At 39.2% G+C, this 5,744-nt stretch overlaps 1 pseudogene; it reads right to left on the reverse strand.

The window, feature by feature from the left end:
- Positions 1-2,819: 2,819 nt before the first annotated feature.
- Positions 2,820-3,839, reverse strand: LOC125130392 (ethanolamine-phosphate phospho-lyase-like; annotated as a pseudogene).
- Positions 3,840-5,744: the final 1,905 nt, after the last annotated feature.

Genomic DNA, 5,744 nt, shown 5'->3' on the forward strand with positions numbered 1-5,744 from the left:
AAAGGGAAGGAATTCACAGAGATCTTTAAGACAAACCCTTGGCATGACTTTCCTAGCCCTGAGGTGCCTTTTAAAAGCTTAGTCTAAGATTCCCCATAAAGTTGTAACAAAGCCAATTAAAAAAAAATCTATATGATCAATTTTATTCATGTAAATCATCAGGCCAAGGTTGTTGACACCAAACTTAATTGGCAAATAAATTAGTCTTGGTTTGGCTAATATTTGATAAAAATGAGAGTAATTTTAGAGAAAGAGATGTTTCAATGAAAACTTGCTAAATCTGTCAATCTCATTCTTCTAATTGTGGTCTGTATCACTAAGACTTACTTCCTAGATAGCTCTTTGCTATTATGTTATACTGCTGCAAAGTTTAACTGAGCTTCTAAAAGAACATTCTAAGCTTGTTTCTAAAGTTTATTTCGGTAATCTATTTTTGGATAAAAATTAGATGCCCCAAAACCTACAACAAGGGGACTATGTACACTAAAAAGGACATAATATAAAAAGACTATTTCCAAGCTTGTAGAGGAAGACCCCAATCCCTTACTATGGAGCCAGGAGGAGGTACAACAATTTAGGGATTTAAGAGAGGTGCTCACAGGTGCCCCTCTTCTGGCTCTACCATCCTTTTGAAAAACCTTTTCATTTATTTGTGAGCATGGGCTGGGATGTAAGCATGGATTGGGAGACGGCTGTAGGGGTTCTCACACAGAAACATGGGGAAAGCCACCAGCTGGTGGCCTTCCTTTCCTGCCTCCTGGACCTGTTGCCAGAGGATGGCTGAGTATATCCAGTTGGTAGCTGCCACTGCACTATTAACTGAAGGAAACAAAAGACTCACCCTTGGAGGAAGGCTGACTGTGAGTATAAAAACAGGATATGGGGACACAAATGCCTGGTTAAAATGGATAAAATATTCTGTGGACCCACTAGACAAAAACAGCTGTTATGCTTGTGCCACAGGGAGACCAGAGGCCCAAGTGGTTCCCTTTCCTATGGGATGGTCATCAGACCCATAGGGTCTTGAATGTGTGGTGGCCCTCTTCCAGGACAAAACAGCTTGAAATAATGAGACAAGTGGGACTTTGTCACTGCTATTCCCTGAGGTCAAAAGTTCTGCGGGTCAGCCCCCAAGAACTGTTCAGCAGCCAAATGAAAACATCAACTTCTCCTCATGTCTAAAATGACAAGAGGCAAAGGCAACTTTCTTAGACAACCTGACCAGGTGCAGTGAAAGTAGGTCCCACATCACCCCCACAATAAATCCCAGTTCCAAGTGCCCTGGGCAGATGTCTGGTGGTATTGTGGGAGTCCACTAATGGGCATCCTTCCAAAAAATCAAAGTGACACATGTACTTTGGTGCAATTGGCCATCCCTTTCACCCTGGCATTTAGGCCCCAATCTCAACTCAGCCAATCCTGAGGAAGAGACATCACCCCCACCGGAGGTGGTGGTCCTTTGACCCCAGGTCTATATTGACTCAATGGGTGTTCCAAACAAATTTAAGACAAGAAATCAGGTAGCTGCCGTGTTTGAATCTGCTCTCTTTTGGTGGTCAACCATAAACAAAAACGTTGATTGGATAAACTACATCTTTTACAATCAACAACGATTCATTAATTACACTAGGATGCCATTAAAGAAATAGCTGAACAGCTAGGACCAACTAATCGAGTGGCATGGGAAAATAGACTTGCTTTAGACATGATGCTAGCAGAAAGGGGTGGAGTCTGTGTAATGATTGATATCCAGTGTTGCACATTCATTCCCAACAACGCAGCACCAGACAGCACCATCATCAAGGCCCTATGTGGATTAATAATTGTAGCAGATAAGCTTTCAGAGAATTCTGGTATTAATGACCCCTTCACAGACCTTTTAAAAAAATTGGTTTAAAAATAAATAAACAAATAAAAGGGACTAATAGCTTCAATCTTTACCCTTCAAATTGCTGTAATTAGTGTCCTTGTCTTAGTTGCATGTTGTATAATTCCTTGTGCCAGGGGACTTATTCAAAGATTAATAGAGACTGCCCTAACAAAGCAACTGGGACCCCTTCCCCACCAAGCCAATATACTCCTGATGGACACAACAGGGCATGAGAGCCAAACCATGCTCAAAGAGTTTGAAGAAAAGAATATTTGATAAAAAATGAAAGGGGGGAATTGTGGAAAGTAACATAATGTCTTTTCTATCAAAGGAAATCTTGGTTACTCCATTTTGCTCTGGTTTTGGCCAAAACGTCCCCTGCGACCCCCTTCCTCTTTACCTCTTTTCCCAGTAATAATTTGTTTGAATTAGCCAACTGGGAAGAATGTGCACCCTGACCTGACCAATGGGAAGGGGACAGGTACATCACCTGCATTAGGGATAAATAGGGGAGGGTCCTTTGGTTCAGCGCGTGCACTTTTTGGAGTACCTGTGCCCTTCTGCAGAAGTAAAGAGCCTTGTGGAGATTTCTCCTTGTCTACGTGTCTTACTTTCCAACACTGATGACCCGAGCCAGAGTTATCTTAATTTCCAACACAGGATAGGGGTCTAATCAGAGCTACAGCTGCTGGCCTACGCCATAGTCACAGTAATGCCGGATCTGAGCCATGTCTGAGACCTACACCACAGCTCCTGGCAATGCCATATCCTTAACCCACCGAGTGAGGCCAGGGATTGAACCCACAACCTCATGGTTCCTAGTCAGGTTCGTTTCTGCTGCACCACGATGGGAACTCCCAAAATATACAACAGAGCTTTTAACAGAAGAGACACATGCACTCACCTGCTGTTACTCTGGACATTTATCTTGCTTTGAAATGGTAATCTTTCATGCCTTGAACCTCTTGCTGAGCAGTGAATGCTTATCTGTGCACAATCTATTTCCCTTTCTGCTGGGATTTCCTCTGGTGTCAGTGGTGCTGTCACCAAGCAATTCTGAGTGTGCTTCCTTAGGTGTGTTGTTCTGCATGGAGTATTCTCTGAGATCACACTTTCGGTTTGGGCTCAAATGGCTTCTGCTAAAATGAATAAACTGACACCAGTTGGTCCCACATAAGTTTTGCATCTTCCTCAGTGAGGCACATACTTGTTTTTTTTTTTTTTTTGTCTTTGTTGTTGTTGTTGCTATTTCTTGGGCCGCTCCCGCGGCATATGGAGGTTCCCAGGCTAGGGGTCGAATCGGAGCTGTAGCCACCGGCCTACGCCAGAGCCACAGCAACGCGGGATCCGAGCCGCGTCTGCAACCTACACCACAGCTCACGGCAACGCCGGATCGTTAACCCACTGAGCAAGGGCAGGGACCGAACCCGCAACCTCATGGTTCCTAGTCGGATTCGTTAACCACTGCGCCACGACGGGAACTCCTACTTGGTTTTATTTTAAGCACATTTCTAGGGGTCCATCAGCAGTAAGGACCACTCACTTTTCTTTCATCTGTAGATGATAGTTGAGTTTCAGCTATGGAAGGAGTCCTTTTCTGATGGTCCTTAGCTAAGTCAATCCTGATAAAAAGGCCAATGCCATTATATCTCTTATCAAAGTAGCCTTCTGTTTGTTCGATAATTCAGTAAGATGATTCCCTACTCTTGTGACATTTCCTCAAAGCTCTCTATTTTCAATTACATCTGGAAAAAGCAAACCAACAGCATGAGGTACTGTATTTTCTCCACACAGTATTGAAATATTTCATCCAAAATCTACTGAAGACTCCTGCAATTTCTTTGGTTGTTACCACACATGCTGTTGGGTTGATGTTGCCCATCAGTTTCCTCACTGTAACAATTTCCAGAACATAGTCTTAGCTATGCATTTGGAAGCTCCAGAAATGTTTCTCACCAAAGCCTCACCTTAATTTTTAATTAAAATTTAGAGCAAGATAAACAAACTGAATTATTCTAATTTTCCATCCTTTAATAAAGGAACATAAGCTTTGTGTTAAAAATGGTCATTTAGGAAACACATGGCTATTTTATGTAGAGAAGACAGATGTTTCATTATTTTGGATTTTGGACATAAATTTGAGAAAGGAAGAAATCAAGAGAATTGTCAAAGGAAAACACACATACATACATACATATAGATTTATATATATAAAATTTCCTTTATCCATTCATCCACTAATGGACACTTAGGCTGTTTTTATGACTTGGCTATTATAAATAATGCTGCAATGAACATCAGAGTGCAGATATCTCTTTGAGACAGTGATTTAACTTTCAGATGCATAACCATAAGTGGGATTGCTGGATCATATCACAGTTCTATTTTTAACTTTTTGAGGAACCTCTATAGTGTTTTCCATAGTGGCTGCACCAATTTACATTCTCACCAACAGTGTAAAGGGTCCCCTATTATCCATATCCTCATCAGCACTTGTTGTCTTCTGTCTTTTTGATAATAGCCATTCTAACAGGTATGAGGTGATACCTCCCTGTAGTTTTCATTTGCATTTCCTTGATTATTAGTAGTGGTGAGCACCTTTTGATATATCTGTTGACCAACTGAATATCTTTGGAAAAGATTCTGGTTAATTTCCTACTTTATAAGTGAATTATTTGGTATTTGGATATTGAGTGTGATGGCACCTTTTATAGAAACAGAAAAAATTCTGACACAAAGACCGCAAATAACTAAAGTGACCCTGAGAAAGAATGAAGCTGCAGGAATCATACTTCCGAATTTCAAACTATATTACAATGCTACAGTAACCAAAAAAGTATGCTGGCATAAAAACAGATACATAGACAAGTGGAACAGAATTGAGAGTCCAGAAACAAGCTCATGTATGTATGGTCAATTGATCTTTGCCTAATACTCAAAGAAAAAAAGAGAGTCTATTCAATAGATAGTATTGGGAAAACTGGAGAGTCACATGCAAAAGAATGAAACCAAACCCATTTCTCACATCACTCACAAAAATTACTCTGAAATGAGCTAAAGACTTAAGTGTAAAACCTGAAACCATAACATTTCTAGAAGAAAACAAAAGCAACAAGCTTCTTGATACTGGTCTTGGAAATGATTTTATGGATATGATTGGCAAAAGCACAGGCCACAAAAGCAAAGCTAAAGAAATGGGACCATAGCAACCTAAAAAAGCTTCTGCATAGCAAGAAAAAATAATCATCAAAATGAAAAGGAAACCTATGGAATGCAAGAAAATATTTGTAAACCACATATCTTATAAGGATTTAATGTCCAAAATATGTAAGGAACTCAAACAATTTTTAGTCCTACACAAAATAAAATATTGTTTACACTGTGATATAATTAGGAAGAAGACATAAAGAGTTGTTTTAAAACCAATATTAGTGATGCTAATTTTTTTAAAAGCCTATTTATCAGAAATATTAACTTCTTTAACACAAATTTTAAACCCTGTGTTCGCAAATCATATTTTAAAAGACTATTTAGATTATGTTTAAAAGTTCTAAGTATCACACTTCTGTTTATCTTTAACCACAACCAAGGATATTACCTGAATTCACAGAATTTTAAAACTTTTTAATAGAAAAAACATACTGTTTGTCCTTTAACAGAGGTATTTTTGGGGAGAAAAATGTTCCTTTAGAGAGTCAAAACATTTACTACACTATAAGTTAAACATTTTTAAAAAATCTTGAATTTTTTCACTTTAAATTTATGTAAATCCTAAATCTGTATCAATTAGAACCTGAGCTGTAGTAGACTGTAAGAGACTTTAAAATTTGATTCACTGAACACTTGTTTTTATGGCGCCTTTAAAATGAACAAC

The sequence above is a fragment of the Phacochoerus africanus genome, chromosome 7, assembly GCF_016906955.1.
Source record: "Phacochoerus africanus isolate WHEZ1 chromosome 7, ROS_Pafr_v1, whole genome shotgun sequence".
Lineage (NCBI taxonomy): Eukaryota > Metazoa > Chordata > Mammalia > Artiodactyla > Suidae > Phacochoerus > Phacochoerus africanus.